This window comes from Phascolarctos cinereus, unplaced genomic scaffold, assembly GCF_003287225.1.
Source record: "Phascolarctos cinereus isolate Bilbo 61053 unplaced genomic scaffold, phaCin_HiC Scaffold_5;HRSCAF=322, whole genome shotgun sequence".
NCBI lineage: Eukaryota > Metazoa > Chordata > Mammalia > Diprotodontia > Phascolarctidae > Phascolarctos > Phascolarctos cinereus.
Genome location: NW_027555958.1, coordinates 259,671,777 through 259,684,054, shown reverse-complemented (window position 1 = coordinate 259,684,054; position 12,278 = coordinate 259,671,777). Strand labels below are relative to the sequence as shown.

General features: G+C 35.6%; 1 pseudogene; it reads right to left on the bottom strand.

Moving 5' to 3' along the window:
- On the bottom strand, positions 1–905 carry LOC110209451 (glucose-6-phosphate isomerase pseudogene; annotated as a pseudogene).
- Between the last annotated feature and the right edge of the window lie 11,373 nt (positions 906–12,278).

The window sequence follows — 12,278 nt, the reverse complement described above, 5'->3', positions numbered from 1 at the left end:
TCAGATGCCTGGCTTCATGAGAGCATTCTGCTCCAGTGGGATAATGAAGAAATGATTGTCTCTTCAGTGAATCTCTGAAACAGCTGCTCTAAGTTATCCAAACTAACGTGCAGGGTGATGGAGAAGCCAATAGCTAACCACAATAAGTAACATCCACCAACCCACTCCCAGAATTCGAACATGTTTTGAGCATCCACACTCTTGGTAGACAAGGCCACAAAGTGCTTTGTCACAGCTGAAGAATCTTTTGCTATCTGAAGAAACCACTCTTTGGCTGTCTCTGCATTGGTGATGGTTTCCTGGGTGGTGAATGTCTTTGAGTTAAATGATGAAGAGGGAAGTTTCTGGGTTGAGTTCATCAAGGTCTTGGCAATATGGATGCCATCTATATTAGAGACAAACCAGATATAAGGATCTCCTTTGGAGTGGGGCATCAGGGCTTTTGTCACCATCAGAGGACCTAAGTCAGAATCTCCAATGCCAATATTGATCACATCTGTAATTGTCTTACTGTTGTAGCCCTTCTACTTTCCACCACAGATTTGCTGGCAGAATGCCTATATTTGTTCACCTCTGGTACCAGTAGCATGATTGTATTGGAGCAATTCCCACAGTGCCACATGGAACACAGCTTGGTTCTCTGTGACACTGATCTTCTTTCCCTTGGACATTTGTTCCCAAGCATCTTCCAATCTTCAAGACTTAGCCAGCTCAATAAGCATCTTCCTCACATCTTCTATAATGAAGTTCTCAGAATATTCTCCAAGTATGTGTCCATTTTTGGTGTTGAGATTCAGGCTGAAGTGGATGAAGTGGCTATGGTCTACCTAAAGGCTCTGCAGGTTGAGCTCCTCATGGTGCCGCTGAACTATCTTCTTGAAGTTTGGGTCCCTGAGCTCAGCCATGGCAAGGACATGGATGACTTGGAGAGATACAGCCTGAATCTGGATTGCTCTAAGGTTTGCAAATGGCCTTAAATGACTTTTCATCACTATGTAGTAAGCCAACAGCAAACAATAAAGGATACTGGCACATGCTCTGAAATGTCTCTATCATTTTGGAAAATAATCTCACCAAGCCTCCACATGGATAGTGTACATATTCTCTAAAGATTGGGCCTTCTTGACCAATCTCTTCCTTATATGTTTATCTGTGTTATAGTTGTAGTAATATTTTCCACATTGGTGGTTTGTTTGTTTGGTTTTTTTAAAGCAGAACTACATTTTAGAAATCAAGACAGGCCTCAAAATTCTCTGAGAAATGAGTGAATATGAAGACAAGCAAAACAGTCAGAGTGAGTTTCTAAGTTAAAACAGCAAGAACCATGCTGTGAGTGTTCTCTGCGTAACATCAAAAATAAGGAATTAATCTCATGAGTCATATGTTTTGTGAGAATACATCATGGCATCGTATGCCCAAAGAACCTGTAAACTAATGATTTGTTTCACTAAGAATGATATATCGTGCTTTTTTCGCTGAGCTAAGCTATGGAGATGGCCTTGCAGCTCTAATGCACTAATAGAGTCCATTTAAAGCAAAACAAATTATCAGCAGTAACAATGAATGGTGGTAAGACCTGAGCTGCTGGACCAACCAGAAAGTTAACTTCTATAAGGACACTCAATGATGTGTTTTCAGTTCTTCAGCTGGGGATCAGGCTAGTGACAGACATAATTAATTGTAGTTGTTGACCCAAGCTGGATCAAGAGGTAAAAAATGGTTATATCCCATGCCAATTAAAGATTAAGTATAAAAAATCTTAAGAACAAAACCCAGGGATTTTAAGTCATTATTCATAGAATTAAGATGTAATTTCCCAAAGGGCTGAATCTGTTACAATTTTCATCATTATATCACTAGCACCTGGCACAGTACCAGTCACATGGTAGACATTTAATTAAATTATTTTTGAATTGAATGACAGGACCACAGAATGTCAGAGTTAAAAGAGACCTTAAAGATTATCTAGTCCAAATCCTCTCATTTTTATTATAGTAGTAGTAGCAACAGCAGCTAGCATTTAATACTGCTTTAAGGTTGGTAAATGCTTTACAAATATTATTTTATTTTAAACTTCACAATGGCTCTGGGAGGTAAGTGTTATTATTATCTTCATTTTGCAGATGAGACAATGGAGACAGAGGTTAAGTGACTTGACTAGGGTCACATAGCTAGTAAGTGTCTGAGGCTGGATTTGAACTCAGGTCTTCCAGACTATGAGGGCAATGCTTTATCTATCCACATCTCACCTACCTGCCTAGTAATTTTATAGATAGAAAAAGTGAGGTTTAAAGAACTTTTTGTTCAGTTGTTTCAGTCGTGTCCAACTCTTTGTGACCCCATTTGGGGCTTTCTTGGCAAAGATAATGGAGTGGTTTGCCTAGACACTTACTAGCTGTACCACTCATGCTTGTGTAACTAAAACTTAGATAAGATTCCTGAAACTGATGCTCTGGACTCACTGATTTTTTTATTCAGCAATGCCTGCACTCTAACCATTTAAAATAAAATGCAGTTTTCCCGTCTCTGCATTGTTGCCTATGGTTGGCAACAGTACTTAATCAATGGCTCTTTGGGCAATTTTTGTGTTTTTTTAGCTTTTTGGTGAGGCAGTTGGGGGGGAAGGGTTGTTAAGTCACTTGCCCAGGGTCACAAAGCTACTTAAGTGTCAAGTGTCAGAGGCTAGATTTGAACTCAGGCCCTCCTGCCCCAAGGCCAGAGCTCTTTTCACTGTGCTACCTAGTCCCCCCCACCCATTATTTAGGTAATTTTTGTCACAATTATTGGCAAGCCCAGATGGGATTGACTAGATTGGATCAAGATTGAATTTTCTAACCCAGACACCCTCCCTTATGTGCAAGGTATCAACTGACCCTTAAAGTTACTCTTCTATCTAGAAAACCGTTGACACAGGTTAATATTCTGTGTACTTGTCTGTATTGTCTGTCTGTCTCATGCTGAAATAACCTATTAGACATAAACCACTAGACTCTGGAGTGACCAACCTGGCAGTTGCCCCAATTTTCTGATAAGCATGGTACTGTGATTCAGGAGTTGAAAGCAAGGGCTAGGATCTTAACAGGAGGGCCTCTTTTTCCCTGTTTATTCTGAGTGAATACCCAGGCTAGGACTAAGATTCTTGCAAACTTTTTGTCCTTTCTCCTTATTTCCCACGAGCAAATAAGCAAGAAACTTGCTTATCTATCTGATTATGTTAAGGGAAAACAAATTCCAAAAGCCACAGGGAAGATGCTTAACAAATCCCTCAAGCCTGAAGTAACTTAACAAGATTTATTGTTGTACAAGAAGATAGATTTCGAGATTACATGCATAAAGGTAGCCTGGAAGACATCATAAGACCACTACAACTAGTATTCCATTTATACAGGCAACAGATCAGCATCAAACAATCCCCAGAAAAATCACCCAGATGTTTCCTTAATAACAGAATGCTTTGTTTGGAAGTTCATATGATTAGTTCTGGTGGGGCAATCTATGAAACAATCTATTTTGCTCTATCTTGAATTTAATTACATGTGTCAGACTTTGCTGCTGGCCTTGGAATGTTAAGAAACTGTCATTGGGCACCATATATTTAACCCTTTCAAGCCCCACCCCTTTCTTTATAGTATTAACCCTTTCAACACCTTACCTTTTGTTTAAAGTATCACCTACTTAGGGAATGCAAATCTTCTCTAGAACCCTGTTGACTTGTAATTTTGCAGTTCTTAGGCATTTGTATGAGCAACACGTCCAGAGCAGCACTATAACTAAGAAAACTATTATAATAGAAGGAAACAGAAAATTTAGAACAATATTTGCTGTTGGGGAATACTCCTTAAAAATATACCTTTCCTTAACTCTTCAATGAAGTTCAGGTGCTGAATTTAATTTATTAAGGGTTTGAGCAAACACAAATGTGAAACATTCAGTTAATATTCATTTAAACAATGGGTTTCTAATCATTGACTTTGTTTTAGCCATCTACTTCATAAAACTGTCTGCTTCTAGGAAACATTTTCCTTTGGAAATTCTGTGTCAAAGGGTCTGTCCAAACTGTCCAAACTGTCACTGTCCAAACTCAGAGATTATGTATCCCTGTACCAACCTCTCTGCGTCTTTAACTGAGATGTCAGTTGTTAACTGGAATGGGCCTTGTTTCTAGGACAGATTTGCAAGAGTTTTTTCTGATAGATCCATTTTCCAGGTTTCACGCCATTTTAATGCTGCTTACACATGTTACTGATAAGACTTAGTATGATTTAGTAGAGCCTGACAAAACTTAAACATATTGGCTTTCCAGTAATTAGTTCATGTGGTGAAAGCCAGTCAAACCTTATGGAGTTCACCTTAAAAAACATCAGAGCTGTAGGAAGAGCATCAAATTAACTGATCTTATTATTAAAATCATTAATCATGTCTGAACTACTCTAATGGAATACAAGTATAAAGGCCTCCATTGCTTTGATTTTTCTGTTCTGAATTGTGACCATTTCTTGTCTCAACTTTCTTATCTGAGTGACTAAGGAAAATCAGTTCTTAGACTTACCATTACTTTAATAGTTACGTATTTTTGTATAAGATTATGTCCATATTTTATCACATTTTTTCTGAATGATATAAGGATAGCATACACTTAAAGGTGGAACTGTAATAAAGATATAAAGTTTTTAATTTTTAACGGATTAGTGAACTTCACCTGGCACAGCTGGGTGGCACAATGGATAGAATGCTAATCCTAGAGTCAGGAAGACTCAGACACTTATTAGCTGTGTGACACTGGGCAAGTCACAACCCTGTTTGCTTTAGTTTCCTCTTCAGTTAAATGAGCTGGAGAAGGAAATGGCAAACTATTCCATTATCTTTGTCAAGAAAACCCCAAATGGGGTCAGGAAGAGTTGAACACAACTGAAAAATGACTGAACAACCATTAAACTTCAATTTGGGAAAAGCAACAAGATTAGACTGCTTCCACTTGAGAACTAGACTATGATTTGCTTTCAAATGTTTTCTTTGGATAAAAGAATATACTTAAAGGACTCATGGTAGCTGTAATAGTTATATTAGTAGCTTTCAGACTTCTGCTGTTATGCCAGTGGTAAATAAGAAAAGAAAAAGAAATAAAAAGAAAGTTAAGTTTGTCTCATTTTCTATATATTTGAGAACTGAGACCCTTATCAAAGAATCTTGCAATAAAAATCTCCCCCACCTCCCACCCCTCCCTTTCACTTAGATTGTCAGTTTTATTGACTTGTGATTGGGCAAAATAACTCCTGATAATTGCTTTAATCTAGTTTTCATTGGTGATACATTTAATATTTTTCATTTTTGATACTAGTAATTTGGTTTTCTTTTTTAAATCAAATTAACCAATGACATTTTATTTTTTTCATATAATAACCTACTAGTTTTATTTATTAGTTCAATGTCTTTTTTACTTTCAGTTTTATTAATCTCTCCTTTAATTTTCTGGATTTCCATTTTGGCACTTAATTAGGGCTCTTTAATTTGTTCTTTTTCTAGTTTGTTTTTTTTTAGTTGCATGTCAAATTCATTGATATACTCTTTCTCTCTTTTATTGATGTATGTGTTTAGAGACATAAATTTTCTCCTAAGTACTGCTTTTGCTATATCCCCCAAATTTTGATATGTTGTATCATTGCTGTCATTCTCTTTAATGAAATTATGGATTGTTTCTATGATTTTTCCTTTGACCCAATCATTCTTCAGGATTAGATTATTTTGTTTCCAACTTATTTTTAATCTACGCTTCCACTAAACATAATTTTTATCGCACAATGGTCTGAAAAGAGTGCAGTTAATATTTCTGCTTTTCTGCATTTGTTTGTGAGGTTTTTGTGCCCTAACACATGATCAGTTTTTGTGAAAGTGCGATGTACAGCTGAGAAAAAGGTATACTCCTTTGTATTCCCCTTCAATTTTCTACAGAAGTTTGTCATATCTAACTTTTCTAAAATTCTGCTCATCTCTTTAACTTATTTATTTTATACTAGGGTTTATCTAGTTCTGAAGGATAAATTGAGTTCCCTTACATTAGTCCACTTCTGCCTGTAAGTCAGTTAACTTTTTCCTCTAAGAATTTGGATGCTATGTCATTTGTACATATATGTTTATCATTATCATTACTTCATTTTCTATGGTACCTTTTAGCAAAATGTAGTTCTTCTCTCTTTTCATTCAGTCTGTTTTTACTTTTGCTTTATCTGAGGTCATGATTGCTACCCCTGCCTTTTTGACTTCAGCTGAAGTATAATAGATTCTGCTACAACCCCTTATTTTAACTTTGTGTTTTCTGCTTCATGTGTGTTTCTTGTAAACAACATATTGTTGAATTCTGGTTTCTAATCCATTCTGCTTTCCACTTCCATTTTATGGATGAGTTTATCTCATTCACATTCATAGCTATGATTGCTAATTGTATATTTCCCTGCATCATATTTTCTTCTGTTTATCGTTTTCTTTTTTTTTTATCCTGTCCCTCCTTAAAAGTCTGTGCTGCTTCTGACCACTGCCTCCATTAAATTGTTCTTCCTCTTATCCATTTTCTCTTTCTCTTAGCCACTTTCCTTCCTACTTCTCTGTTAAGTAAGATGGATTTCTATAGCCATCTCAGTTGTGTGTATACACATATACATACATACATACATACATACATATATATATATATATATATACACACACATATACGTATATTTATATATACATATGTGTGTGTATATATTCCTCCTCTTTGAACCAGTTCAGATGAGTGTCATTCAAGCATTGCCTGCTCCCTACCTCATTTCTCCTCTATTGTAAAAGCTCTTCCTTCTGAATTTCTTTTATGTGAGATAGTTTTCCCCATTCTTCCTCTCTGTTCCTCCTTCTCCAAGTATATTCCTCTTTCTCAGCCTTCCATTTTTCTATTGAGATCATCCTAACAAAATAGACACATTCATGATGACCCTCTGTCTAAGCAGATTCCTGCCAACTGATAATAATGATAAAGTTCTTGGGGGTTACATATATCATCTTCCCATTTGTTAAGTTCTTCGTGATTTCTCACTCATGTTTACCTTTTTATGTTCCTCTTGAGACTTGAGTTTGAATGTCAAATTTTCTGTTCAGCTCTGGTCTTTTCATCAGGAATGATTGGAAGTCTTCTATTTCTTAAATATTCATTTTTCCTCTTGTAGGATTATACTCTGCTTTACTGAATAGGTTATTCTTGGTTGTAATCCTAGCTCCTTTATCCTCCAGAATATCATATTCCAAACCCTATACTCCTTTATTGTGGTAGTTGCTACATCTTGTGTGAGCCTGACTGTGGCTCTACGACATTTGGATGGTTTTTTCTGTTTGCTATATTTTCTCCTTGACCTGAGAGCTCTGGAATTTGATTATAATATTCCTGGAAGTTTACATTTTGGGAAGTCATCAGTGGTTTCTTTCATTTTCTATTTTGCCCTCTGGTTCTAAGATATCAGAGCAGTTTTCTTTATAATTTCTTGAAGATGGTGTATAATCTGTTTTTGGTCATGGCTTTTGGGTAGTAGAATAATTCTTAAATTATCTCTTATCAATCTATTTTCTAGATCAGTTTTTCCTATGAGATATTTCATTTTTTCTATCTTTTCAGTCTGTTCACTTTGTTTTATTGTTTCTTAAAGTCTTGTGGTGTCATTAGCTTCCACTCGATCAATTCTAATTTGTAAGGAATTATTTTCTTCAGTGTGGTTTTGTATCTCCTATACCAATTGGCTAATTCTGCTTTTTAAGGGATTGTTTTCGTTAGTATTTTTGTGCCTTTTTTTTTATTACCAACCTGTTCATTTTCTTTTCATAATTGTCTTACAATAATCTCATTTCTTTTTCCAATTTTTTCTTTACCAGTCTTATTTGATTTTTTAAAAATTGGCTCTTTCTTTAGATTTTTCTAAAAATTCTTATTGAGCTTATGTCCAATCTGGATTTTTCTTTAAGGTTTTGCTTGTAGATGTTTTCACATTATTGTCTTCATCTGAGTGTATGTCTTGAGCTTTCCTATCACCTTAGATGATTTTTGTGGCCAGATTCTTTTTTGTTGTTTGTTCATTTTTTCCTATTTCTTGAATTTGGACTTTATATTTGAGTTGGGTTCTGCTTATTTCTTGGGGATGGGTTGGGGTTGTGTATCACTGTCCCAAGCTCCAGGCTTTTTCACGCTATTATTTTTATAGCTAGTTCTGGAGACTTGTAAGTTTTTGGTGCTTTCAAGGTGGTGTGATATGGGGAGAGGTATGGTCACTGCTTTCCTAGTCTGCATTCAGGTCCGAATCCAGGTGGAGTCCCTATTTCCTCTCTAGCCTATAACTACAACCTGGAACTAGGGGCCTGTCCCCCAAAAAAGTAATCAGAATTAAACTCTAGCTTGGCCAAATTTATAAAAATAAGAGCTGTTTCCCAATTGATAAATGGCCAAAGCATATGAACAGGTAGTTTTCAGGAGAAGAAATCAAGACTCTCAATAGTCACATGAAAAAATGCTCTAAATCACTAGTAGAGAGATACAAATTTTTAAAAAATCTGAGGTTGTTAAACATCACACCTATAAGATTGGCTACCATGACAGAAAAGGAAAACAACAAATGCTGGAGGGGATGTGGAAAATAGATACACTAATACACTGTTGGTTGAACTGTGAACTGGTCCTAGAGAGTAATTTGGAACTATGCCCAAAGGGCTATAAAACTGTGTTTATCCTTTGTCCCAGCAATATCATGACTAGGCCTGTACTCCAAAGAGATCAAAGTAAAAGGATCCATATGTACAAAAATATTTATAGAAGACCTTTTTGTGGTGTCAAAGAATTGGAAGTTGAAGGAATACTTATCAATTGGGGAATGGCTGAACAAGCTGTAGTATATGATTGTGATGGATTGTGATCTGTAAGAATTGATTAAGGGAATAGTTTCAGGAAAAACATGGGAAAACTTATATGAATTGATACAAAGTGAAGTGAGCAAAACTAGGATAACATTGTATACTATAACACAATATTGTAACAATAATCAACTGTGAAAGATTTAGCAGCTCTGATCAAACAATGTTTTATGACAATTCCAAAGGATTCATGATGACAAATGCTATCTACCTACAGAGAGAGAATTGATGAACTCTGAGGGGAGATTGAAGCATATTGCTTTTCACTCTTTTTATTTTTCTTGCCTTTCTTTTTCCAATGTGGTTAGTATGATAAGAGTTTCTGGAGGCCAACCACGTGTGTGAAGGTTCTCTCATCATGAAACCTTGTTCTTTCTTTCTCCTGTTGTGCAACATGTCCTCTGAGGGAAGGTAGCAAGCAGCTGGGCCAGTCATCTTCCATTGACCCCAAAGCAATGATTTGCATCTGTGCCAACACAAGGCAACTTCCACATTTTGCTTTCAGGCCCCATCTTCCAACTGAGAAGTAGAAAACCTCCAGTGGAAAGAGGAGCAACCCTCTCTTTTACTTCAAGCCTTCAAAGTCCTGTTGCATGTATCCCTTGAGGGAAGAAGAGAGAAAGTTGATGGGGAATGAAATTTCTTTCTCCTATTGTGCAGGGTTTATGTCCATGTCCTGCTGCACCTTTTCCTGAATAATGTCCAGCCTTTGGAGGGAAGAGAAATAGTGAAGTCCTATCTAACCATCTGACTATGTAACTTCCATCTCATTCTCTGCTTGTCTCCAGCCCAACTTCCAGCCTCCTTTGGGAAGAGTGCTGCCCTTCACTCAGTGATCAACATACTGACACCTCATCATACTCTACACATCCCAAAGATTCCAAATACCTTTCCCCACCTCTACCACTCAATTTCTTATTTCCATCTTCCTCAACTTTCCCACCCCAAAGTTCCAGCCAAACATCACTCACTCTTTCCATGGTATGCTCTGGAATGCCTGTTTCATAGGCAACAAGCTTTTCTTTATCCTAAATCTTTTCCTTTCCCACTCCTATCTATTAGCTATTGCTGGAACTTTACTACCCCCAATGACACAGCCTCCCTGGCCACCTTTTCCTAATATTGGCTACATCTTCTTTATTCCCCTCAGGCCAATTGAGGGAGACCTCAGCAGCAATAGCATACTGAACCATCAAGGAGCAAATTCCTCATAGGCAAAGTGAAAATGTCTTCATTGAGGACACTAGGGAAGGAACGAACAATGAATCGGGGAAGGAATGAGGAGGACCAGAGAGGGTCTGTGTCCAAAAATAGTTCATTCTTATCAGATAATTCTTCCTGGCCTAATTTCCATTTTCTAGAATTTCCAATTTTTCAAGCAATTTTATCAAATAAATTGGGGGCTTATCAAACACTATACTACTAGGGTTTTTATGTGCATCTACTCTGTTCCATTCATGTAAAAACCAGGCAAAATGAGAGTTCATCTGCCACTTTACCCTGTAGTAAGTGATCTGTATAATCCTGATGCAGGAAGAATTTACTGATGTAAAAAACAACAACCCAGAATCAGACAGTTTTTTCTTTTAATATTAAAAATCTTTCTTTAAAATTTATTATAATTTTATTAATAAACAAATCAATTTTAAACCTAAAATAAAAACAATATTATATACATTGATATTTATTACATACATAAAGTAACTATAATAATTACTACATTAAGTGAGCTTGATGTTGGTGATGTCAAGTGGCCTTATTTTTTATATAAAATTTCTCAAAATGAGGTGTGTCTAATGATACTGCTACTCATATCTTTTTTCCAGTCATTTATCCTTTTTATTTTATTAATCTGTCCTTCCCAATCTTACCTCCACATCATTAAGCAAATAAATTTTTTTAGATGAAAAATTAAGCCTTCAATAAATGCAAATTCCTGTAGTTGGTAGTTGGGGGAGTGAGACCAGTATATGCTACGCATATTTTTTAGGAATGTACAAAGTGTGATGTTTATTGAATTGAAGTACATTGAATGAATGATTCTCTAGACCGTAAATTCTTTGATGGCAGGAATTTGGCAGGCAAATCCTTGATGTGCAGCTTTATATATCTCCCCGCTTCTCATACTGAAGATATTGGAAACTTAACTAATACTCTGAATAAATAAAATAAAATTTTAAATAAAATATTTATTCAACAAACATTAAGCATGTATGATGGTTGTAATCCTGCTTTGCAGCTGTGAAACTCTCACTCCCCTTGCCTCTCGGAAGTTCGTAAGTAAAACTTTTGGTGAGGACATTGCATGAAAATATATATTTCAGGAATCATAACACTGAGAGGAAAGAAGAGTTAAGCAGCAAATATTTTTAGATATCCAATTTATGTTCAAATTGAAAAGTCACTGAATATCTGTAAGTATCATTCATAAAGATAATTTGTGACAGTTATCTTTTACTCCCACAGCACTCTGAACTACTAGGTCTCAAACACAAAGATTTTACAAGTCAGCATAATATCACTTTTTATTTTGGTGACTCATTTAAAATGAAACTATTCTTATCATATAAGTAACCTTTGGAAACTGTCTTTGAATCAAAATTATACAGAATAATAGTTTTAGAATGTAAATAATATTAGAATAGAATTATTCACAATCTTGGGGCTTTAACATTTACCACAGATTCTGAAATCAAAGTAATGAAATGGAATGAAAATTTAATGATTAAATTTGAAGACTCAGATTCAAAATTCAACCTATAAAATATACATGTGAATATAACCACAAATATATATTAAATATTTAAATTTACATTAATATATTTCTAATTAGAATTGTTTACTTTGAAATCTTAGTTCTCTATAAAGCAAAGATCTTTGCTATATTTTAGAACCATAATTAATGACAATAGCTGAGATTTACATAACACTTTGCATATAATATCCTATTTAAGCCTCACAAAAACCTTTTGATATAAGTTCTATAGGTTTTATCTCCATTTTACAAATGAGGCAACTGCAGCTGTGATTTGTGTTAAGTGATTTGACCATAATGATACAGCTAGTAAATGTCAAAAGTAGGATTTGAATCCAGATCTTCCTGTCTGCATTATAGTGTGCACTATCCCTTGTGTGTTCACCAGTGTTTGAAGCAGAAGATGAAGGGGAAAATGGGCTTTTTAAGAATGGCTAATATTTTCCTATTAAAATAGAGTCAAGTCACAGCAGTGCTGTATTGTTATGCAAGTACAGTATACTTTTAGTGAAAATGTAAATTCCAGGTCTCAAGATGGTGGAGTAAGTGGAAGCAGGACATCATAGTTTTCTCACAATTACTCCATTAAAGATTAAAATAA